General features: G+C 35.5%; 4 non-coding genes across 4 annotated transcripts; all 4 read left to right on the top strand.

The window, feature by feature from the left end:
* Positions 1-3,474: 3,474 nt before the first annotated feature.
* Trnaf-gaa lies at positions 3,475-3,547 on the top strand. Its single transcript has one exon. It is a non-coding gene; the product is annotated as a tRNA-Phe (tRNA).
* Positions 3,548-3,926: 379 nt separating this feature from the next.
* Positions 3,927-3,999, top strand: Trnaf-gaa. The gene has a single exon. It is a non-coding gene; the product is annotated as a tRNA-Phe (tRNA).
* Positions 4,000-4,432: 433 nt separating this feature from the next.
* Positions 4,433-4,505, top strand: Trnaf-gaa. Its single transcript has one exon. It is a non-coding gene; the product is annotated as a tRNA-Phe (tRNA).
* A 5,115-nt stretch (positions 4,506-9,620) lies between these two features.
* Positions 9,621-9,693, top strand: Trnaf-gaa. Its single transcript has one exon. It is a non-coding gene; the product is annotated as a tRNA-Phe (tRNA).
* The last annotated feature ends 17,333 nt before the right edge of the window (positions 9,694-27,026 follow it).

The raw sequence follows: 27,026 nt of genomic DNA, 5'->3' as shown, positions 1-27,026 counted from the left end.
AAATCATACTTTTATAGGGATAAGGGAGGTGCTCACACTAGTGGGCAACTAAAAAGGGATTGCATTTCAGGAAACGACAGCAGGCGACATCTAACGTAGGGATTAACACGTGTTACAGGGTTTACAAATAAAATTTTTAGGTTACAGAGTTTTCTTACAACATTATTTATTTAGAAAATAAGAACATCCTATAAATCACCAACTGTAATGGCTGCTTGTTAAATTAATGTGAAATTGCACTTATGTGTTTAAATCCCAAACTGTCCAATCAAGTTCAGTATAATTCAATGGGCACTAGTGCCTAACAGTATTTCAATTTTCTGCAAAAGATCCTGTGCGAAAGCATTGAAAATTGATAATCAGCCCTATGATGTATCAGAAACGTCAAACATAACCTGCAGGTTTGACATGTTTTCTTAAATTTTAGGTCCATTTTTTATTTTTTTATTTGCTACCGTATGTAAGAGCATATGAGGAACATGCACTATTGTGCTTCATTTACGAACATGATTTGAAGGCCAGGAGACTTTATCTAAAATTACCTCTACTATTAGTGCTTTAGCAAATCACTTGTGAGGCTGCTTTATTACTCGTTTATAATGACAGCTGAAGTGTTCCCAATTTGCACATAAATGAAGACATTTTGGCGTCTTTTAGAATCTTGGGACAGTATACCACAAGGTAGCCTCGATTCGTTAATTTCAACTGTATGAAGGATAAGTCTATGTTTCTGTAGTATAACAGTTTTTCGAATATTTATTTCCATAATGCAAAATTATACGTATGAACAGTGACAATCTTTTGCTATACTTGAAGCCTAGTATGACTCATGCGTTTGCGCTCAAAATAAGAACACATCTGTGATGGATTTGTTTACTACAAAATAGTAAAAGGTATCTTGTAAAATAAAAAATTAGAAACCGAATTGGAAAATGTTAACCAAAAAGCGCATTTTAAGATTCAATTTTACATTTAGATAACAATTTATTTCAATTTTAGCAAGCGAGATCATCCCAAAGGAAAGGTGTCAAAAATAAACATTGTTTCTAAATCTAAACGAAGATCTGCTTAGGTCGGTAAACAAACAACCGTAGGTCTTCAACGTACAAAGCCACTAGTCAATTAAATTTGTGTTCGTTTATCAATCATTTTCAATAATTGATTTGAACGCAAATTATATACCTATTTTATAAAAACAGTAAATATACCAATTTACGCTTAACATTCCCAGTTTAATTGTTGTTAATTTAATTTGCGCTATACCGTTTTCGTTATACCTACTAAGTCAAAATGATAAGTATATAAAAAGCACTTACCCAGTTCCGTATAAGGAATGTTCTTGGGGCCATTTCTGGAAGAAATTGAATATTAGAAGAAAATAATGGTCGCAAAGGCAAGCAGAGGAAAATCATGCATTTTATAAATTTGATAATTGAATGAATCAATGTAACCTAACCTAACAGAACGAGGCGATAGAAAATTTGATACGTTGTGTGAGATCAGTGTCAAATATTCATACCTATCGAAAATGCAATTCGTTATGTGAGCAAAAGGGTCTAATTGGGTGTTAATAACAATTACAGGCACATCAGAAACTATATTAATTTACGAATAACCACATACCCTTTTAGAACAGTGGAAAAGTTAAAAAAGTCACCCGATTTCACAAAACACACGACACTACTTTGCACTAAATCGAACTGATTTACCAATAAATTGGTAAATCCAACGCGATACGCTTCTCTTGTGAACTACGGCCTAAACACGTGTGGAGCGAATTGTACACCTGCGACGCTCTTATCTCTACCGCCAGACCTTTAAATTAATGAAACAAATATTTAGAAAACCACTGCTTTTGTATTATATTAATCGTGTCATTGAAAAAACAACTCTGCTAATTCATTTTAATTAAATTATTTTGTCATAAATGCTATTGATGATTTTTGTTGAAACAAATTGTAGATTGTAGAACAGATTCAAAATGGCACTATGTAATTGTGGTCGAATAGTCCTTAGGGTCGGCACTTGATATAAATCCAGATTTCCAACTCTAAAACATTTGACCCAACCATCAATGGTAAGGGTAACCTATACGGGTATTAGAGATACATGTTCTGCAGCAAAAACAAGAATTTACCCTTTGAATCACTTTAATGCCATATTCTGCATCTCCCAAAAAACGTTATTTTGCGTTATTTAGTCTGGGTAAATTAACGTGTTCTATAGATATCCTAAACGTCAAGTTAGACATTTCTGATACATCACAACGCACAAAATCTTCCGGTTTCGCAGGATGCGTTTAAAACGCATATAGTGTATTCAGGCACTTATATTAATCGTGTCATTGAAAAAACGACGCGGTTAATTCATTTTGATTAAATTATCATTAAATTATTTGGTCATAAATGCTGTTGATGATCTTTGTTGAAACAAATTGGAGATTGTAGAACAGATTCAAAATGGCACTAACTGTGGTTAAATAGTTCTTAGGGTTGGCATTTGATATAAATCCAGATTTCCAAGTCTAAAACATTTGACCCAACCATCAATGGTATAACCTATACACACAAAAAGCTTGCATTTGCTTCAAATTTAGGGGTATTAGAGCTACATGTTTTGCAGCAAAAACAAACATTTACCCTTTGAATCACTTTAATGTCATATTATGCACCCCCCCCCAAAAAACGTTATTTTGCGGTATTTAGTATGGGTAAATTAACGTGTTCTATAGATATCCTACACGTTTCTGATACATCACAGGGCCGACTAACGTTAAACTTAACGCGCAGGATATCTGTAGAAAACGTTATTTTGTCCATACCAAATAACACAAAAAATAACATTTTTTGGCATATAACCTGCACGTTAAGTTTGACGTTTTGATACATCGCAGCGCTGAATGCCGAAAACACAGATTTGGCTGGTTCGGTTTGTCTATTTCCCTCTTCGACTGAGGTAGTTGTTCAAGAAAATAGTGGCAATTGTGGTAGCAAATCTTAAAGGAGAAAACAACCCACTTGAAGTTACGGCAGAGATTGCAAAATTTGTTGCTGAAAAATTAATGTGGGTTTAAAACATTGTCGAAAAAGCAATGACAATGTACGCAACGGGAGTCTGTAAAAATAAGCGATTTTTTCTTGCTTTTTTGGTATGTTTAGGTTTGTTTGACATTTAACCGTGTAAGGACGGAAAAGCGCGGGTTAGATCACGATAGTGGTTAAGGAAGGGCGAATTAGTGTGGTTAATCTGAAGTCATAATCGAATATGTTAGCCGTAACGTAGCAAGAAAATTGGGGTGGTAGGTCGACAAAATCTGTGGTTCAGCCATATCCCTCAGTGAAAACCAAGGGATATATCATCACGCCCCTATTTATTACGGATGGATCGTTTTAGCTGTATGCTGTATTCCACCATTGATGCGTATGCAAAAAATGTTTGCTGAGTCTTCACCATGAGCTCTTCTGGGTGTACAAAGCCGAAATAGCTCAGTTGGGAGAGCGTTAGACTGAAGATCTAAAGGTCCCCGGTTCAATCCCGGGTTTCGGCACTTTATTTTTTTCCTTCCTTTTCACCTGAAATAACTAAATGTAGAGAGATCCTTGAGGCTCTTCTCACAATACATCTAATAATTCATAAGGACGAATCATAACTTATAAACCTGAAGGCAAGATTAAAAGCTTCCAGTTTGGTTTTCAATTTCTTTTCGATACTGAGAGTTATATACATATGCAGCTAAATGGTTATTCGTGGAAAGGCGATCAAACAGGAGCAGATTAATGAAACAATGAGACACCCCCATCTTAGGAGAAACAAGTATTTCTTGAATATAGGATCAAATGTGAGCTATATCATCTTCTCTAAAGAAATGGACCATAGAGTCATCTAAACTGACGCGAACCTGCGCATGGGGTTTCTTAGCACCTCAAGCCGAAATAGCTCAGTTGGGAGAGCGTTAGACTGAAGATCTAAAGGTCCCCGGTTCAATCCCGGGTTTCGGCACTTGACTTTTTGCGCAGAACAAGATCGATCTGGGTATCACGAACGCCCTAGGTTTCATTCGTGATACAAATGATGTATGAAACTTCATATAAATAACTCCGGTTATTGACTTTAATTTTTAATCATCGAGTATGTTTATAGCGATATTCGTAAATGGCAATCCAACGATTTATTCTTCCTAATTGTTTTTGCGTTGAATCTTTACTGAACACTCGGTATGTAGGAAATACATAAATAATTTTGTATGATCGATCATGGACAAGGAGTTTCCCAGCAAAAAAAAATCCTAATCAAAACGTGTCAAAATGACGAATGTTGCGAAAGATTTACACCTCTAACGTAAGCTTCTGAAGATACTGAGAAAGCAATAGTCAGACAAAGATCTTTACTTACCAACCACACGGAGCCGTGCATAGATGTTTCAGTATGCCAAGCCGAAATAGCTCAGTTGGGAGAGCGTTAGACTGAAGATCTAAAGGTCCCCGGTTCAATCCCGGGTTTCGGCACTCCTTATTTTATCCATTTCGAAGATAAACCGATGCTCCCAACTAATTAAAACCTCCGCAACATTATGAAGGTGGAACGGCAATGATATTCGAATTGAGAGCTGCTCGGCCAACCTCTTCAAGGCGTAATGGATGGCCTTCCTTAAAGGAAATGAGCATACAAATCGACATCAAATGAAAATCGTATGTTCCAAAACTGGGGTCGGATTAATAGATACTGCTATCGCCAGATAAGCTGGGAAACTAGCGCACATTTAATGTAAAAAAAAACTATAACAATACTCCATATGTTAACATTTCGTGAACCTTGCTACAAAGCAAATAAATGAGACATCATAATGTCCTACTGGTTGACAACTATTAATTAATCGAGATGGACATTGGACACCCATGCCAGAGACATCCAAAAAATCCCAGTATGACCTGTACCACTGTCCCAAAAAATCATCCTGCTGTAAATCCTTTCATTGGTCAAAAACTGTAACTAAACAAAATAGAAGTACCTTAAATTGTCCTAAGCCTGGTGGACATTAATTACGGAATACACCGTCAAAAATTCCAATATCTGCGACTGTGTGGTAAATTAAAATTAAAAGTTGGTAAAATGGTGTAATATATTCAAAGACTAATTAGACGAGCTAATTTAAGGCGGGTACCCCTACGTATTTCATATATCAAGCTTTAATGATTATAATTAAAGCGCGTTGCACCTGATAGGGTAAAAACCAGAAACAAATATTAAAAATAAAACTACACCGATTAATTATTACTATGACAAAGTTACATTTGTAACTCGTGAACTAATTTGAATACAGGCTGTGTTGTGGGCGCCGGTGTAGGTATTTATGTACTTTATACACCTTCATGTAAATGCGCCATTGCGGGTTAATAAACAACACGATGTTTGATAAATAAGCACCCTGCCTCGATCACAGCGAGAAGGATCTTCCAGAATTTTCTTTCAACCCTTTTATTATTGACGATCGGACACGCACGTGTTAAGAGTGTCGAATGTTGCTTCTGCACCAAGGCTTTGTATTCTGTAACTGATGGCACTTGCTCTCAGACGCTGCTCTCATCAATTACCAGCGGGACCACAAAATATAGTCGCGGCTTGTATACACGCTTCGCATGATAATTGACAACTCATAATATCGTCCAGCTATCATAAACATCGAGGTACATGCATTTATTTATCCGGGACGGAATTTATTGTTCACAATTCCCGTAATAACAACCGAACGGAGTATGATCCACAGATTTATACTTTCGTTCGGCCAGATAAAGGACAACCGGACTGCTCAATTAACTTTTTTCGTCAGCTGCAATTGTTTTTTATCCAATTAACTTCAAAATGCCCTACTGTGAGTGTGTGTAACAAGAACAAGGTGCTTTAAAAGCAGCTGAACGTGCTTTAGTTTGATTGCGTTATTTAAACTATATTTGGAGGTTCCTGTCTTGTTGCTTGTAATACGACTTTCTATAGTCTTGTTAAAAGTACAATCCAACAATGTAGTTAAGTCGGAATGCTGATTGGCGATTATTAAAGCGGCAGGTGTTTGTATGATAATTTGATTGATTAAATAATTGATGTGAATTATAGGTTCCAATTTAAATTTTTTCTTCCTCCATTTTAGTTCGTGTCAATATATTTTATTAACCCAAGAATTGCTTTTTTATAACTGCTTTTTTTGTGTTTTTATTGTTGTGTTCATCATGATACATGAAAGATTTCATCAAATGGATCGAGAGCTTAAACTGTACCCAAAACGTGGAATGTACCTAATAAATGTATCTATAAGGAATAATAATTTAACAAAAAATATTCACATTTGGTCTTGTTGTGTGAATTATTTATAAATCATAAGTACTTACGAAATAATTAAATGGCTACCTTTATTTTAATTTTATTTTGATTTAATTTTTAATATTATATTAGGAGTTGCTGGGTACAGATCTAGGAGAAAACAAGTACAATTTTTGGTGTACACCAAAAATTAAAATTGATTCACGTTAATTCAAAATAATTCACGTTAATTCCCGCTAATTCAAATTAATTTACGTTAATTCAAAATAATTCACGTTAATTTAAATTAATTCACGTTAATTCAGATTAATTCACGTTAATTCAAATTAATTCACGTTAATTCAAATTAATTCAGAGGTGTGTACACCAAAAATTCAAAGTTGTTTCCCCCTAGGTACAGATAATAACCACTTTTGATCCACATCCATATGGGCCAACCTTTACGAAAAACTTGGGGACAGTCTATCATGAGCTGCACTCAGAGGAACAATGACGTCATACACAACATTTATAGATGTTTACCTAAATCGGCTTTATTAGGGCAAGGTGTGGTTCTAGCATGGATTTATTACCAAAAAGATCCCCGAAAAAGGTTATAAGAGGATCCGGTACTGTAGTGTGGTTCCAAGACTCCTTCAATTCATTTTCATCACGAAACCCGTCTATCTCGGAAACTTACACACAAATTAAACGGTATAATTACATAATGTAATTTAATGACGGTAAGAACAAATCATCCAGCGATAACTTACAGGATAAACTACGGTGACTTTCATGATAGTCGGCGGAACACCGCGGAACGGCGGCAAGAAACGGCGGAACGGGAGTGTTTCGGGTGCCACCAGAGGGCTCGAAAGCTCTGCTTTGGCGACAGTCGCTTCGGAAAACCTAAAACAAATTCAAGGAAACTCCTTAGCGGGAATGAAAGCAACAGAAGACAAATCGGCGAAAAAGAAAATGAAATACGGAAAAGTGAACAATATCCCCCCTTATAATTGGTGAAACAGAAAGTAACAAAACAAAAATGTTTCAAATCCGCCTCGTGGGTGTTGCCGAGTAACGGGCAAATATAGACCATAGCAGCTATCAATTATCGAAAACCCGAAGCCTCTGGGTAGCCTAGGCGACGAGATCTCGATGGAACAGACAGACACGCGACGGAAAATTGAGCACATAAGCGAAACCGCAAACTTCGTTGTGTTACTCTAAACATTCTTACCTTGCAATTAAACGGAACGGTAGAAGGTACTGTGCAAGAAAAACCAAAAGCCATACGGTTGAAACACAAAAGGCAAAATATGCGAAAGTAAAAGAGCTTACGTTTTCGGTTAATCACTAAAATGCAAAAAATCGATGATTTAAATACGGGACGGTGGCAAAAGTAAATTTACGGCAAAGCTCAAAACTTTGGCACAAGACGTAGCTTGCGAAGATGCAAAAGTAAAAATATTCTATTTTATAGAGCGTTTTCTATTTATCTAAAGGTCCATTTCGAGTAGAGATTATCTGGAATTCCAGTCTCGTATTCTTATACCTTCGATACGTTCAAACAAATTCAACAGATTTTAATTAATTCCGCCTTTCCCCGACATCGGAAAAGTATGGGACCAGTCTCAAACTTCAAGTTTTTTAAGAGCGCACCTAACCTTGACTTAATCGGAGGTTCTTATCTGTAATCCATTCAACTAATTACGGTTAATTATACTTATCCAAATAGTCGGAATTAAATCTCCAAATTCGGTAGACCAGCACTACCCTTTTGTTCTTTGGAATGTGAGGTCTTCTTACCGCAGCTATCCCGACGGACGCCAGAGGAATTTTTTCAACTCCCCCAAAATGTGCGGTAACTATCCCTGCCTACCCTAGCCGGCGGGTCGACGCCCTACCTCAAGCGTATGGGAGGGGCGTATGCTTAAACGCGCGCGCGTACCTCGACGGCGACGCTCCCCAGCCGCCCGAAACTACTTAAACAAGCTGCCATAAAAATGTCATCCAAATCGATATACAAATTACGAAATTAAAAATCAAAATAGAGGTAACGGTTGGCTTCACTATTTAAGAGCGAAAAGTCGAAGCTTCTCTTCTAGAAGTTCTAAAAAACGTGCACCCAAAGCTACAGTGACGAATATAGAGGAGTATGAAAAAGCTGATCTAAGAAAGTTTACTAAAAATTAAAAAATGATTTTGGATGGCGTAGAGAACGAAAATCTTTAGGTAGTGTCCATGGAATTTAGATGGAGACAGATAATTGTCAAAAGCTTCTAATAGAAAAAAAAATGATATTCAATTGCTCAGAATAAACTACCTTGAAAAAAAGAAAGATTGCCCGTGCACAAAACCGACATAGCAGTATGGCCATTCAGTTTTACGATTGCCTCCCTACAATTGTATTTTTAATCCAATGAATTTAATAATGAGGCATTGTAGACAACTGTTTGAAAGCTGCTTAAACATATAGAAAGAAGCGTTAGAAACAGTAGCCACATAAAGATAAAATGTGGAAAAATTAAAAATAAAGAAACTGAAAAAAGTACAGATTGCTTGCTTTGTTGTTAAGCTGACCTCCTCCAAAACATTCAACTTTATAATCCGGATTCAGCACTGCAAAAATAAACTTCCTTTTAGCCTATTTTACGATCATATATCCAAACATTAACAATCGCATTTGTTAACCAAAGTGCAGTTTAACTTTTGATATATACTTCGTCACCGAGGACAGGTACTGCGTGTAATCGTACCACAGCGTTTAATGTAGTATTGAGTAAATGCGTGAAAACTGGTCTTCGTAAAGCAGATAAATAATTTTTATTTCGCCAAACAATGCCTATGGTTTGATGGATGGCCGATTCGCATCGCTCGCTTTTCCAAGCAAGCCGCTTACATTTTATGTCTATCGAAACAATAACTTGATGGTACTTAACGCAACTCACGTACCATATAAAGTTATTGTACTTTTTTACTCTTTCCAATAGGGAATGTAACGCGATTTACTTATGTACTATCATCGATAACGAGTAACTGTACTTCATAAGAATAAACATGTTTTTCAATGAAAACATTCATTATTAATAAACAATCGTGATGCTGTAGGTAGGTACTATTTTGTTACTGCGTTCTTCCTGAATAGTAAAATACAAGAAACGTAGATTCAAGATATACCTACCTAAACTTATATAGCAAGTAAGTAGTCAATATCGAAAACTTTTCGATTTCCTATTCTTTTGCAATAGGCAAGTCATCCTCAATTACCCTTTTATTTAATACAAATTGCATTACGGCTGATAAATATTGACAACGTTGCAATATCAGCCGAAATAGCTCAGTTGGGAGAGCGTTAGACTGAAGATCTAAAGGTCCCCGGTTCAATCCCGGGTTTCGGCACAGCTGTTTTTTTTTTAATTTTCATCCGTACATTTCACTTTGCTAACTACTAAAGTAAATAATTTTAAATTAATTTATTGGACTTCGCACTATTTGTAAGAAAAATTGGGTGGTAGGTGGACCCAAAACGAATTTTTTTATAAATATACCAAGTGTTCAAAAGTGTTTAGTTTAGAAGCTACGCCTCAAAAGGCCCCAAATTTGCGTTTTTTTTAATTTTTCGGAACGATTTCTCGATTTACCTTTTGTAAAAAAAAAACATAATATTGTCACCAGGACTCAGGAGTGCTTTTGACTCTGCATCACTTAATGAACAAAACTATTCAAATCGTTAACACAACTTATAATATGGTGGTAAAATAAGAGCACTAAAAACGGCACTGGAAAAGGTAAAACTTAAAAAAATTCGTAATAAAGTAAAACTATTACAAACATACAGTTGGTTCCATGTTTTCTACTACTATTGGTAGTCTAACTTGGACTGCGAAAAAAACTGTTTTCGATCCATCGCATGTCAGCCTTTGACACACGCGGTAGGCCTGAGCTGTGTCCTTTACACAGACGTCCAGTCTCTTTAAATTGATTGGTTAAAAAACACCTTGAAACCTCTTGTTTTAATAGGTTCATTTTGAATGTGTGCTTTAATAAATACGAATTTCATTTAGAATAGCCCTGCATATAATAAATTCTTAATAAAATACGCTAACAAAACAATTTACTAGGAAAAATCACTACACACCCTAAGGTTTCGTTGCCGAGATATCTTAATATTTCTTAACGATATTCATAAATTATGGACTTCATCAATGGCTTTCGGCTTGCTGAGTAATCGATGCAGGAATAACTCTATAATACGAACCTATTGCTGAAAACTGAAAGCTCTTTCTTTGTCTAGATATCAATCGGTATAAAAAGCTCCCGAACGAATAGACAAACGATCGTTTTGTGTGATTTGAAAGATGGATAGCTATTAAACTAAGCAATGTAGGAATAACACGATAGTACTAATATAATTCCGATGATAACTCGAAAGTCATAAAAAGCTTAAAAGGCGACCAAAATGCCGACAGTTAGTGAAGCTATGCGAGGAATGTCTGTAAATAAATAAACTAAATAAATTAAATTTACAAATTATAGTTACTAATCATGTGAGCGGGCAAAAGTATCGGCAGTCGACGAGAAACAGGGTGTTCTGTCGGCGGAACTTACGGACGGGTGGCCGGACAGGCGGAACGTACGGATGGACTCGAGCGCCACCAAGGGTACGGCCTGGTTCCTGATGAAGGTCACCGGTAGCAAGGGTTTGCCGGCCGGCTACTGGTAAATGCTAGAACTAAATTAAATCCCACAGTAATTTCCCTAAGCAGGAACCCGGATTCAGTAGCGGTCTCTACGGGAAATCAAATGCAGGCAAGCGCAACCTTACTTACAATTAATGAAACGGAAAGTAACAAAAACATACCTTGCAATGAAACGATAGAAATTACTGTCAAGAATCAGCAAAAGCTATCGATAGGGTGCGGTAAACTTAATGTAAAATGAAAAATGAAACGGTATGAATGCAAAATAAATTTACGGAAAAGATCAAAATTACGGTACTTTCATAAGTACCGTAACTTGCGAAAATGCAAAAGGCAAAAAGATCGCCTATAAACAACGGTTTTACCTTTTATAACATTCGGCCATTTGATAGGGGGATCGTCGGTTTTCCCAGCCAACACAGCGTATTCGATATTCTACATCCAAAACCTAAAAATGCTTTAATAAATTGTGCGATTTGCGGATGTCCTAAAAATCTGCAATTAGTCTTAACATTTAAATTAAGTGAGACCCCTTACGACTTAACCGGATGCTGTTTACTGCAACTCATTTAATCAACTACTGTTAATTATACTTACTTCAATAGGCGAGATGAAATTCCAAAATTCGGGGCAATTGACACCTATTATATTAGTTGGATGTTGGGATCAACCGGCGGAGTCGGCAATGTCAAGTTTATAAACACGTAGACTGCATGGCTTTGACTCGAAACATACCCATTTGGTGAAACGGTCCTGGAAAACGAGAAGTTATTGGTTTCCTTTGGAGGAATGGGGAAGCGGGCCTATAATGTCGGTACTGACAGGATTATTAAAATATAAGTCCTTACGAAAATTTTCCTACCTGGAGCAACTGTGTACGATGAAATAGATTGTTCATCCGCTTGAAGAAGGGGTGGTTTCTTCAGAAATCGTGAGATCTCGGATAGGGCCCAAAAAATTGTCTCCTTTTTTATCATAAAACAAGTTATGTTTACTCTAAATTTCAAGTTTTTCGCAAAAATAAGAATAAAAAACGAAAGAAGTTTTTCCGGTTTTTCTAGGAAAATTGGAGGTTATGTGGAAATAGTGCCGATATCAAAGTTGTTCATTTTTTTTATTTTCTAAAAGTTTTAAATTAAACATTTTCACTTATAATTACACAAGAGGTTTGTATTTTACCGAGTAAATTTGGGTTTTTCAGGTAATGAAAATATGTTGCCTAGCAATTAGACGAGAAAAACTGTCAACTAACAAAAATGCGCCACCGAATACAAACCTCGATTGTAATTCGGCAGGACAATTTAACGAACAAGAAATTCACCAAACTAATCAATTATTGACAGACGTCAAACTAGTCATATGGGAAAGGATAATGCGATAATTGGTTCGAAAATGAATAGTGAAAAAACCACTAGTGCATTTGTCGCTGGAAAAGTTGCAGGTAACTTTTGCCGCTGTCAAAGTGACAATTGCACTGCGGCTTATGCGATTTTTTTATACATGAGTTGAATTGTCTCCTAAATTTAATAGTTTTGCCACAACAAAACACCACTTTCCACCCTTTTCAACTCCCGGGATGTCACCCGCGGAAAAATTCAGCTGTTTAAATTATTTTTCTACAATTTCAAAAATGACGGGAAAAGACGCGATGGAATGAGTATGATTCCTTGGTCAAAGGGGAAATTCTTAGTCTGGGATGCTACTTGCGTTGACACGTTGGCTGCTTCATAGCTGCGAGCCAACGGAACATTTTTTGCCATTTGCTGTTGAGAGTTTTTGACCTTTTAAATTGAAGCTAAAAACCTAACCAAATCGATTGGAAACCAACTAATCAACACACAGGTGACATACGATCTAAACAATATCTATACCAACCACTGTCTCTAGCAGTTTAGAGAGGAAACGTGATCAGTATTATGGGAACGTTACTTCTATTTTACTTATGAATATTGTATTACATTACATATGAATTCAATATTTATCCTGGACTATATCAAATTTACGCATTACAGAAACAAGCTTAGCCTGTACTAATAGGTTTTCCCTTTTCGTTACATTCAATGATTAAATGACATAATGTCGTAAACGTCAAATGCACTTCAGCCGTTTACTTTTTTTTACCCAAACCGTCCTGAAACCTTCATTTTCATGCCTACTTTCTGTCAGGAAATTTTAGTTTCCATGACACTTTCTAATCGCAATATTGATTGAAGTTTTGAATGAATGCACCGAAGTGTAGAAGATTTGGATTTTACAGGTTCTTCTGCTGCAGCAATAAGCCACTAAATAGACGGTGTATTGTCTTAATTTTTAAACCCCTCCCAGACCCCGTCGCTCACTGATCTCGATTATAACCTTAACGCCCCCAGACAAGTCATTTTTAGCGCATTTTCCAAAAGGAAAATGAACGCTATTGTCCGCACGTTGTCCGTCTGTACCACTACTAGTCCTCCAGTTCAAGCTTTTTCGTTGTGGTTTCTTTCTTATGTAATGCAGCACAGCCCTTAAACTACAACGACAAAAGATTTTTTGGATTAGTCACTTCCTTTCCGAGTTATTACTGATTTACTGATTCTGTACGCGGAAAATGCGCTTTCGTCGGGCGCGAGTGACCATGTTTTTAACATGCAAAACGTTGTAACGCGCAATGTGCACTCTACTAAATGTAAACGTACAATTTAGGAAAAAAGAAAGAAGTATTTGGCAATAAATGGGTTACAAGATGACCTCTGAATTAAAATTGTAATAATTTTATAAACACGACCTTTTTTCTGAGTGAATTATTTTCCACGCATTGCATGCGTACCTAAACCATTTTACTGCGGCTGCATATCATCTCATCTCATCCATAAAATACCATTCATATTTTATTACCATAACATAATCAAGAATGATACTTCCACGGCGCGCTACTTTCACCATACATACTTCACTTCTTCTACAGTAGGAGGCGATGATACGCCGCATAAAATGTAATAAATCAACAAAAACGACTGTAAGTAAATATCAGCACAACTAAATGAAAATTAGCAAGAAGCAATACTTCACACATCACCACACGAACATTGAAGATAACGCTGACTAATTACAAAATTATTACGTTGAAAGGGTACATGAAATACTGCGCTATCAATCACTAATCTTTCAAATTCGAACCGGCAACGTTAGCGGCATAAGTAAAAAATTTAAATATCTGTGTGTGGCCAAAGTGCAATTATTATTAGTAGATACTTTATTACATTACAGCGCGGTAACGGCGAAGATGAAAATTACCATTACCGCTTCCTGATTACTTTTTTTCTAAAATAACAATAAATCCTGCAACGTTAAAATTACGCGCAATAACTTACCTACTCCAAAAAAAAATAACAATGTATCCGTGTAATCTATTAATTATTCAGGAGACGCGCATTATATAATCGCGTAAAAATTACTAATATTACCATGGATGTGCATAAATAATAATTTAATTGTATCCTAGTGCTTCCAATATTTTATACAATTAAAAAAATCTGGCATGGTAGATGCTGAGAATTGAGCTTTTTTCAGTGTGCGCGCTTTTTTTTCATTTTAGCATACGCGTTGTGTGCGCGCATATGGTGAAAAATGGGCATGGTGTATAGCTATTTAAGTGGTAGATTAGAATAGATGGGTACCGGTTATTATTTATGCACACGATTATTATTTATTATGTGAAAGGTCCTTTTAAAAGCTTCATATACTTGCGTGACCTCTACAACTGGCAGACAGAAAAGTGCTCTTATGTAAAAGCATCTTTATCGCCGTTTATCTTCCTAGTGGTACGTGCGTATCTAACACCAGTCAGCCTATAAATTAGTAGCTATAACGCCATGTATTCATTTTGATGCCGTTTTTTAATCACCTTAATAAAGCGTATAATCGACACAGATACCGAGTAAATTTTATTATATTATAAATGGCGATCGTGAGAGCAATCGTTTAGCATACCGTTTGAAAACTTGCCCAACAAAAAATGGGCATCGGGAGGTTGATTAAATTTGGAGTCGCGGGGGAGATGTTTCTGACCGAATGTGATTGCCTCCGAGACGTAAAGCCTTCAAGCTGCTTAACATCACAATGTGCCCTGTCAGAAGCTGTCAAATGTTCCTTTTAATTTAGTATTACCATAGAATTTACGTGTTATAAAAACATATCGTAAACGAATTTCGTTATTCTCACAGTAATAAAGCTGCCGTACGGCGATTTTGTACCGACTACCATTTTTTGGCCAATTAATTGTCTATAACCTTTTTGCAAAAACGAAAGTTTGGGAACCAGCGCGTAGATTAACTTTTCGATAGATTCTGTTTTGCAAACGTGCAGGTGATGGGTTGTCAAATTATGAAGTTTTCTTGTAATTCTTGTGGGAAAATTGTGACGAAGGATAGTATTAAAGGTAATTACAAGGTTTTATGGGTCACATTCAAAATTAAACTTCATTTTTGACGTGTTGATCGCCATCATTTACGGAAGTTACATAAACGCATTAAGATAGCACTCCGCTCAAGAAAGGGGTTAAAAAAATCGATGTGTGTTGACATGTGTGGATTTAACAACTTTCATTGCCAGTCGAAGATGTTTCACGGTCGTTTCTATTTACAGAGCCTTAATAAGATTTGATTCGTGTTTTTGCTAATATGATAATTAATTAGAGCTTAATTGCTTAAATAATTTATTGCCATATCGCATACTAAATTTTGTTTAATGTGAAAGTTGGGCATGCTGCTGTGATTGGGGCAGTCTTTTGTAACACGGAAATTGGAATGAAAGTAATGGGTAATTAGTATAAATTAGATAATTAATTAATACGAAGGAGAATCAAATTTGAGCATATATGAGATATGGGAAATTTGACATAATCAAATAGGCAAAATTCCATTATGTCATTTCTAATGAAAAAGTACACACTGTAAATTAACAAAAATGGCAAGTAAGTACTTATGTTTGTTAGTAATTACCTCCACCGAATTTAGAATGTCTTGTGTTAAGATACTTATAAAAATTTCTGATTACCTATATTAACGTGCCCATTACAAGAACTAGAAGAAAAACCATTGCGATTGTCCCATATGATATATTATTGAAAGATGGATTAGTTCCCCCCTATGTTACCACCTTTTATTTTATTAATATTAATGTTTCTCATATTTTACTATCAAATTAACATTATTCATGATTGGTGCATCTTAATTGTACTTCCATCCTTTATTGAATTCCAGTATAAACCAGTACAATGCGTCAAATTCTGAAGTGGTTAGGCATAAACGAAGATTTAACATGTAATATAAACCTTAAACAGTGTGATGATTTTATTGTGTCATTAAAAAATTGATAAAATGCTAGTATGCCTTCAAAATTACAAAATGATTTTAATTTTTTTAAAAATTATGAAAGTTCTAGAGCTTTAATTGACTGTAGTACTTTATTGCAAAGTAACGGACCATAGTAATTAATCACTGACCATGTGATGATTATTAAGTAAAGTTGATTATTAGATCCCGCGACTGTCCCGTAGCAGTACTATTCTACAAGATCTAATATTATATAAACTTTGATTTTCTATACAAAAATCACTCATTTGTATACAGGGTAAATAAAAAGTAAGGAACATTGGTGCTGGAGCCGTTACTATTGGTCATATAAAAAAAAGTTGTTAATAAAAGTTGAATGGTTCAATATATTTGCCACAATCTGAGGGTTTTCAATTTTTTTTGGCGTCATAGTTTCAGAATGTTAAATGGCAACCTATATTTTTTGATATAGTATTTTGTTTTCTCTTTTACTTCCATGTAAAAAAATCCGGATCTGAATCCGTTGGATTTTTTTGTGGGGTTACCTTAATATTGTGGTATATATAACAACCCCAAAATTTGGAAGAACTGAAAACTCGTATTCGAGAAAAAAGTACAACTTTTTTTGATATGGCTAATAGTAACGGTTCTAGCATCAATTTTCCTTACATTTTATTCACCCTGTATGTATAAATGAGGTGAAAAGTTTTTGTACCTTTTTTTCACAGTAAGGAAATTGTTTTTTTTTAATCTTCACTCATATTCCAATTGGAGGGTTCCTCATAAGGGGGAATCAACAAGACGGTGACGGTTCCGACGCAGGACCTCATTCAAAAACTTGGTGCCAACTTTTATTTGCAAAAAGAATAGAACTAACGCGGGTCAAGTGGGTCCTGCGCCAAAACCTAAAACTGAGTCTGGGCCGTTGACTCAGAGATCGTAGACCACTTTGACCTTGAGTTCTGCGCATGCACTCTAAATTTGAAACTACTGCGCATGCTTGTTTTTGATTAACAAACCTGTTTCTGATGTACAGATCTGTGTTTGTTAAATAGGCCTGTTTTTTTAACCGATCAGAACTCAAAGTCGAAGTGGTCCAGGATCGGTGTTACCTACTCCAAGCGTCCCAGACCGGAGGGAAGCCTCCAGGGTCTGGCTTAGGGCAACCTAAGAACAAACCTAGAGGTTCTGAGGCACAAATGTTGTGGGTGGACCACGAACCTAGGACTGGCTGGAGAGGTCCATCCCTCTTATTAAACTCTGGGATAAAGCGTGTGCAGATGCACGTCCCTTAAGGTAACCAAGGTGATGGCTGTATTATACTGGCTCCCGGATGACACGGCCACCATCTTGAAGCGTCAAGGTCAAGGTAACGTGGCGATGACTTTGGAAATTAGGTCAAGGTGAAAGTCAAGTGCCACGTGGGCGGTGACCTTGGAAATTAGGTCTCGTAGTTGATAGAGTTTTTTCGGAATTATGGGCCTCTTCTTGTGGTTGGCTGTAAAGCAAATGCACACCATGTTGCGTGGGACAGTACGGACTCGAACTCGAGAGGCAACCCCTTCTGGAGTACTTGCGAGCAACTGATGCAACTGAATGATTTAAATCAGGGAGCAACCCCTACCTTCGTCACAGCGCGGAGACAGAAGGTTATTGATGACGTTGGGCCCTGTTTCAATAGTTCACATGACCACGAGTTGGAGGGTGTCTGTTGAGCCGTTGGTTTCGGACTAGAGGCACATTGTTTTTCAACTAAACCTGCCATCCCATTGTGAGTCTTGGCGAAACTGTCAAGGCGGTTGAACGGACCACCTTTGCTCTGTCGTCGAAAAGCAAGGCAGGTGGGAGAAGCGGCGACATAACAGCGTCATATGAAGACAGCTGTAAGCTACGGACTTTTCGTGGAACGAGAGAGAGTACCTTGGTGGAACTCAGATCATGAACAGGTTCGTAAGGTGGTTCGTTGGCTCTTTAATAGGGCCATGCGAACTAAACATTAAGGCTTCCATGCGGAAGATATACGTTTACCGCGAGTCTGGCTCTCACATGTCTCCTGGAAACACACTTTCCAGGCTTTGGGGACTGCGAAACCTGCCACTCTAAGGAAGGTCGGTGTAAGACCGATCGACTGGAAAGTCGGGATCTTCCCGGGTGGTTACCGAGGGATCTCTGAGATGAGCTATCTACAAGTTCCGTCCATTTAAGAGTGCAGGACCTGACGAGATATTCTTCTGCAGAAGGGTCTGGAACCGCTACTCTTACATTTGATCCACCGCTTTAGAGCCTCCCTAGCTTTAGGAGGCCTGTTACATACAACACTAGGCAGAGTTGGCGCTGTTACCTCAAACCCGGCGCATAAACGGCCAAACAGATCGACACAGGTATTGCGCCAAATTAAATTGATAGCTTCGCACGGAAACGCCCTGGTAGTTTTAATACCCACGGAGGAAAAACACTCTAAAAACGCTACATAAAACGCACGTCTTAAAAACACACATACTTCAAGTGAATGAGAGGGCATAGAAACCAATTAATACGAATAACGATGATAAATTATTAAATTCGTCGGCTCAACCGTCGGATATCAGATGTCCAAAAAGAAAATGCCTCAAAATAAGGAAAGCATTGGCAAAATGGCGACCAACCGTATCGAACGAAAATGCTAACGGAAATGGTTTCAGAAAAATGCTTTTTCATTTTTGAGCCGAGCAAATACGTGATTAAATTCTATCAAGAAATGGAGTCATCTATCACATCGCTTCAAATATTTTTCAACAAGTAGTATACAATAATAATGCTTCGTAATAGAGAAAACAAATCGTTACATACAGTGACGCATTGATTAGAGACAGTTATCTGGAACACGAGAGGGTGAAACCACTCAGACTAAACACGGTCCTATCCTTTTTTGAAAGGACCTGGCTCTGAATCTAGTTGCGAATAAAGGTTTTCGCTTTAGGACGAGTAACTTGAGCCCATTTTCCATGAATTGAGCAGTACTTCCCGCATGCGCACACATGGTGTTTAAAATATGGGATATGTTTGCCTTTATTTGAAGAATCTGTGGTTAAAATTCCAAAAAAATATCTCCATAAATAAGAATGTTGACATTGAGCAGTTGGAGCCCGAGGTAGAACTTAGAACATAAGAAAGCTAGATCCCTTGTTATTCGTCATTAAGAAATTATAAGGCATAAGCCAAAAATGTATACCTTAAATGCTTGAAGATTTATTCATCGCTTTACATTGCCGAAAAGACCTTGCTCTTCCAAAAAATGACGTTATTGAGTGGTCACCCTAAGTCACATTAAATTGCCCATGCTGTATTGTACAGTATTTATTCTTATGGGAGTAGTGTTATTTCTATAATTTGATTCAGCACTACTATATATAAAATAATGTATACTACATATATACAGAATCGAACATAAAACTGCTTCGTCGCGCCGCACAGATCGATAGCTTCCTTCCCATGCATTAAATAATGAAGATTTTATCTCGAAATGTTTAAATAACCTCCAGGAAAACAATGTAAATGATAATATTAAAAAGCAAAAAAATATTGGAGTCAGCATGTTATAAAAGCCGTGGGATACATGTTCACAACACATTAGAAAAGGTGGCATTAAGAAACGTATACCGTGTGACATCTTCCAGATATCAGAACGCGCTTGTCAGCGGCATGTCGCCGATGGTAATGATCCCGATCGCTCATTTCTTCTGTTGTATCGCACTTTTTCGTGGCTTTGCGAACATAAACTGCCTTCTTAACCGCCGCGATCCTCGAGATGACATAGGACGACGTTCGAATACTGATGAGCTCGATAAGGGTATCGTTGTATATCATCGGGCCGGTTTTAATCTGCAAAGTTAAACCATTATTCTGTAACCGCCGAGAATTTAGTACAAAAATTGAGGAATAAGCGATATAAGTGGTAAGTTCGTATATAATCATTGCCCATGGTTCATCAACCCTTGCTCGTTTAGGGCTGGTCGTGCTCCCAAAATAGCAAGTTCTGTGTATTGATTAAAGACACATTTGAATTCATGTCGAGAATAGTGTGTCACTCGTGCTGGAAAGGCTAACTGTTGCTTAACGTCTTCAATCGTCTTTGGGAATCTGTTTTTTTTTCGTATTTATTACTGTCAAAGTGGGAATAATTTTTCTCCGGCACTACCTACACTTTTTCTATGCAGTCTGTTTCAAATTAAGTCGGCAGTATTGCAAACTTTCTTAATAGTTGTAGGTGGTAGAGTGAGAAAGGCCATTAATGATCTAAATTGAGTTTTTTTAAAAAAAAACAAACTTCGAATTCTTCAGATAATGACAAAAATGCGATATTTTTATATGGTACACCCATTACATCTGCTACATGGTGCTCATCATCAACTCAATTCCACCACATACCCAAATATGTTATACTAGTGAATGGAAACGTTCCAATTAAACTGACCAAGTTTTTCAAAGTCAATCAAACCACTAATTTCTCAGCGGAATATCCATCAGCATAAAAAATTACACAACTGTATAATAATAACAAAGATACTCGCAAAGATAGTCATGTAATCCTGCTCAATATTAGACAGCCTGTATATTCCATTGAAATTATATTAATGTCTGCGTCATACCTGCTACATACTCAACATGGTTCAGGGTTTCTTCTGAACAGAAAAATCAGAATTGTAAATGAATTTGGAAATTGTCGAAATGCCAAAGAAGTAACAGACTGTTACATACCTAATATAATTGTTTGAGTAAAGGGTAACTATTTCAACAATCCATTATTAATATACTTGTAGTTACCACAGTTTAGCTGTTGTGTTGTCTCATAGAATTTCCCTTATGGTTGTTTGGAAGACTGAAGAGAAATATCTTCAAAACAATGAAAAAAAAAGGAATTTTACAAATTTCCCGTTTTGTTTGTTGTTTCTTAGAAAAAGGCTCCTCACAAAATGACGGCCGAACAATTGACGTCTATATCAACTTAGTTGTCAATTTAAATGGGTCAACATTGTGTTTACATCTTTCAAAAAATCATACTTTTTAGTGCATTTTCACAAAATAAAAAAAATGCGCTATTGTGACCACTTTGTCAGTCCGTCCGCCCGTCCATTCAACTGTATCTCTATCAGAGCTTTATCTTAGGAACTATTGACTTATTGTTTTGCAATTTGGTTCGTTATGGTGTCGATGGTTGCACAAGGAAGGAACTTTTTCCGCGCCGTTTATTAAAAATGTTAACTATTTTTTTCACTCCTCACAATTTTAAACTTTTGCTATTTATTGTGCCTATAAAACCTAGACGTTTGATGCATTTTGACTTTTGATTAGCAAAAACTCGAACATGAAACTTGCTCAGTTTCAGCGATCATTTTTGACGAGGTAGACCCAAAATCTTGATCTAAATCCCAATTTGATTGATAGGAGCTTAAATGTATAGGTAATAGAAAAAAAGAAAATTTGCTTTGTTGGCAGGCTTATTATTTATGGACAGTTAAGCAGAATATATCAATCATAGGCTGGTGACCTCGTTTTAGCGTTTCATAGGAGAAGCTTAATGCTCGTTACATGAAAAATACATCCAAAAATTAAATAAATGGGTTTCGAATTGCTGTATAGGTAGAAGGAAGATAGGTAACTAAATAAAAACCTATGACTTAACCTCGAACAGATATCAACAGTTTCCCAGTCACGTAAATACGTTTAGATATATAATTTAGATAATTTTAGCTTACACCTCCTGGATGAGGTTTCAACATCTTTCGCAATGTAAGTACCTGTCGGCTGTCAGTTTCCCAACTAACTAAAAGCACATTCAACGAAACAACGGGACGTTACACAGTTTGTCATAATTTTGGTTAAATGGCTCAGACCTTTTGTTAAAGAGGGTTCCAGTGCTAACATTAAAATTTGATGCGATTTTAGCGAGTGATTTTCTTCTTGCGAGACTTTGAAGTTGTTTAGTACTTATAGCACACAAATAAAACAAACGGGCACTTTTTGTTTTTTCGTACACGTAGAGCCTATTTTTCTTGTCTCAGTTAAACTTATCCGGCAGTTAATTTTCATGGAAACAAATATATTCATATTAGAGGTTATGGAACTGATCTAAATAGATGGTGAAGTGATGAAACTAATTTCGGTCACATAGTTTTCTTTAAAGGGCCCAATTTTATCCAGACGTAGGTATGTGCGTCAATAAGCGGTGTAATTTTTATTTCAAGTAAACCGTTTGAAAAGTAGTGAATTACAGTTTATGGAATCGTTTCGTAATTTCCCGCTGCGGCGAACGGAAATATTCAATATCGCGCTTTGATAATAGAATATTAATATTTGAATATCGCGATTAACACGTTTCAAATTGATTTTTTCTTCGATAAAAATTCGAGACACGTACCAAACCCATTTGCGCATACTTTATTGATTTATTATTAACAAGAATATTTCTAGTGGTTTGTAGCCTTACAAGTATATCAAACAATGCCTGTGACCGTTCGGCTTCCATTGTGGCTTCACATATTTCATTTTTATTTCGAGTCGCTAACATAAGAAATTAAGTTATAAATATATGGCCGAAAAATAAATGATAAATATTAAATTACAAAAATTCTAGTCGGGCGTAACCGGATATCTAATAAATAACATGACGTTTATTCATTAATTTTGTTGTGTGATAATAATTGATGCTACCCATTTATTTTCCTAACTCTGAGTAATAACTAAAAGGTCTAAACGTGAAGATGAAAAAAATGATTCCAGGAATTGTATTTGTAATCAAGTTTCTGCACTATTGTTCATGTGGTATTATTATTACATCAATAACCGCTATACGTCAAAGTCAAATTTGAACAAGCAAAGCGGTAATGACTCAGTACGCACAACAAAAGGCCACAAAATACGTTAAGCAACTTAATAAGGTCCATTCAAACAATATAATTGTACCAAGAAATTTATGAGGACGATTAATCTAGTCGATTTAAACATTTCCTTTCTAACAATTAGAAAAATTCCAGTAAAATAACAAAAGGATTTAGAGGCGAGAGCAGGTTTCGTGTTCCTTTCAAAGTTGAAAATTGTAACCTCGCTAAAGCTTTAAATAATGTTTTCTCAACGCATGATGTTTTAAAAAAAAAACCTAATAAAAATAAAAGCGTTTCTTTTTAAAGGTAATAAAGGGAATCACGTTAATTAAGCAAGCTTTTAGATGATTATGAAACGTCCTTTTTAAATTCCCAGTAGGTAATGTTCAAAAATAATTGCATTATAAAATAGCCTTTTATACGTAGTCGACTGTTTAAAATTAAACTCAAATTATATTGTTGCAGATTAACAAGGGGGTCGTAATTTAAACTTTTTATGCAGTAAATGATCCATAAAAATGGTCACGTTTGAGATTTTTCTCATTATCTCACTGTAATCTAGAGGTTTTCGTTTCGGGGTGAACTTTGTTGCAAATTATTTTCGTTTCGTGGATGTCAATTACTGCAGGAGCTGTACGACCGACGCTTAGTTTTCGCAAAGACGTCTTATTAGCTTAAGATTAATTGGAACAAATAAAATAATCGTAAAAGAAGTTATTCGGAAGAAGTATAAATCTAAATTTATCGCAAGCGTGCCGTCTACGTTTAAAAAAGAATTTTACACTTAATTAAGAGATTCGCTGGCAAGAGGACCGGAATTGTTTTATTATTCTATAAAAATGTGGGCGAATTTTTTTTAGTAAAGCGATGGCAACAAAAGTTGATGCAAAGAACTTGCAAAGGCCGTGTTGGTTCATGCAACCCAAAATATAGAAGTGAATCTGCAGTCATTTAAATTAGTGAACAAAATTTGTACTGGAGATTTTGATCTATTTCTGCAGGTATAGGTGCAACAGGTTAAATGTGCTTTTCCATTTTTAAGTATAGTTAGGGTATCAGGCACATTAGCTTTTGAATCTTCACTTGATCGAGAAATTCATTTTGATCAAGTGATATAAACTTTTTCTTATAAGGAAACTAGGATACAGTGCCAAGTCGCGAACCTGGCGACACCTAGGTGTCAGTTCTTCTACCGTGTTTGCTGGTGGGTGGATGGAGAAGGGTGTGGTCTTGAACAATCCAAATAGTCACATATGTTGTGTGCTACAGAAAATTATTAAGAGTTATTAGACAGATAGAATTACAATATATAGCAACAAATACCAAAAAATAACAAAAGAAATTAGCAAAGGTTGTTCACAAGGATCAGTACCTACTTCTTGGAACATAATTTTTAATAATAGTTATCAAAATAACGTAAAGGAAATCGCATATGCAGATGACAAAATATTTTATAATAGAAGAAAATTCAAGAAACAAATTAGAAACTACCGGAACTGAAATAATACAAAATTTTGAAAATTGGTGTACTGAAAATAAATTAACAATATCACGGAAAAAACGGAAATGATACTTTTTAAAGGAAATTTGGACATTAAAAGACCTCCTACAATCAAAATTTACAACAAACAAATAAAAATGGTAAACAACATAAAATATTTAGGAATAACAATTCAAGAAAAATTAAAACTTAATATGCATATTGACAAAATTTCGAGTACAATAAAACAATTATTTTAAAAATATATTTGGACTAATTGGGGACTAAATAAGACGTTATTAACTATTTATAAGGGAGCATTGGAGCCAGTATTGTTATATGGAGCTATAATATGGAGAAATAGGATAAAAAAATTACAAGAAAGAAAAATCACAAGTATTCAATCTTATATTCTACGAAGAATTTTTCATATATACGATAAAACCGCAACAAATTCAATAATAAATTATATCTAGAATAATGCCTATTACATTGAAGATAAAATTAAAAATTCAAAATTATAATTTGAGAAAGGATCAAAACATTACTTTAGGAGAAAACATAATAAATTATAACACATACAAAAAATAAAACAAAAATTAACTTTGGACATCCGGCAAAAGCATATAAAAATTTAGAAACTTTTGAAGAGAAAGAAGGAAAATTATCAAAAGTCGATATTAAAAAACAAATTGAACAATATTATTTAAATAAATGGCAAGAAGAATGGGATCAATCAGACAAAGGGAGGGAAACATATACCATATATAATAAATAGATTGAAATGGAAATTTTGGAACATAAATAAGGGTATTATACAAATTATAACTAATAGAGGATTATTTAATTCTTATTCTTATAATATTAGATAAAGGAATCATTATTTGGCTTGTTAACAACAATCAATGTTTACAAGAAAAAAATATTAGAAGCATTTTCGAAAATTTTTTTCTGTCTGGAGTCTCGAGACAGAATCTGGGAATGGGCATGTAGCGACTAGCTGCGTAATTATTGTACGGTATTTTTTAAGTTTATTGTACAGGGCGAGTCAAGGATATCGCAGAGTAACTTAATGACTGCAGATAAGATTTTTCGATAGAATGCTTTTGTATTATAATATGGTTGATAAATATTCTCCACATTTTAAAAATATTTTGAATTATACAGGGTGCGTTCACAAAGTAGGGCATTAAAATGGAAAATTTTTTAGATGGAACTCCCTGCATTTGAATGCATTTTTTAATGTTAGGTGTAATTGTAAGACTTTTTAGCGTAATACAACGAGGGCGCGGTAACGCTTATAATACTTAATTTTCCACCGTCTGTCCGTCTATTCGCTGTTTTCGCTAATTAATAGCTGCTATGGTCTATATTTGCCCGTTACTAATCATTTACAGTTCTGTTAAGCGGTGACAGCCACGAAGGGGTGTGAAATATTTTTTTATTACATGGTTAATACGCGAAGGACTTGTAGTTTTAAAGATAATTCCATTTATAAGAAAAATTTGGTATTTTTTCGTCCTGCAATTACACGTAGAATTAAAAAAGTGCGTTCAAATACAAGAGTTCTATTAAATAAATACCTGTCGGCCTACTTGCGAACACACCCTGTATAATTCAAAACATTTTTAAAATGCAGAGAATCCATGTACTACCTTTAAGGAATTAAGTTACTCCGCGCAATCGTTGACTCACCGTGTACATAATTAAACCCTACAAAAAATTAGATAGCGAAATACCAAGTGGAAATATAGCCTTCATTTATAAAGTTAAATAGAGAGAATACCTTTGGTTGTGAAACCAAACCAAAATAACCACCACGGTAGCTTGAAGATGGAAAATGGCGCGCACCATTAAAATGAGCCCTTCGAAGCTGCAAAAAAACAAAAAATTGATAAAGAGCAAAAAAAATAAATATCCACTTGTCGAGGTAAAGAAGATCACTCATCAGAAATTACAACACAAAAAAACAGACGCGCCCTAAAAATATACACAGCTTATTGCTCAATTGATCTATCGCTAATTTGATAATACAAAAAATTAAAAAAGTAATGACTATCCAACACAATGAATAAGAAGAAACATAATCTGTTAATAAAGACAATAAAATAATGCCATCTGTTCTTCCAATTAACTTTGCTATATTGAATTTCGATCCCATGAATACATACCACAAAAAAATTATATTTTGAATATAATTATGAGAGTATGAGAAAGGATCAAGAAAAAAAGAGATAAAGATAAATTAAAGGTGCACTAAATCTTACCGGTATATATATATTTTAAATTTCTTTCCGAATCTAAATGCGTCCAGAAACTTATCACTAAAGATTGGTTGGTAGAACTGATTTATTTGACATATCTAAAATAAAATTAAATC

This window comes from Photinus pyralis, unplaced genomic scaffold (genome assembly GCF_008802855.1).
Source record: "Photinus pyralis isolate 1611_PpyrPB1 unplaced genomic scaffold, Ppyr1.3 Ppyr1.4_LG4, whole genome shotgun sequence".
Lineage (NCBI taxonomy): Eukaryota > Metazoa > Arthropoda > Insecta > Coleoptera > Lampyridae > Photinus > Photinus pyralis.
Note: the sequence above shows the minus strand (reverse complement) of the source record. Positions and strands in the feature narration are given on the sequence as shown.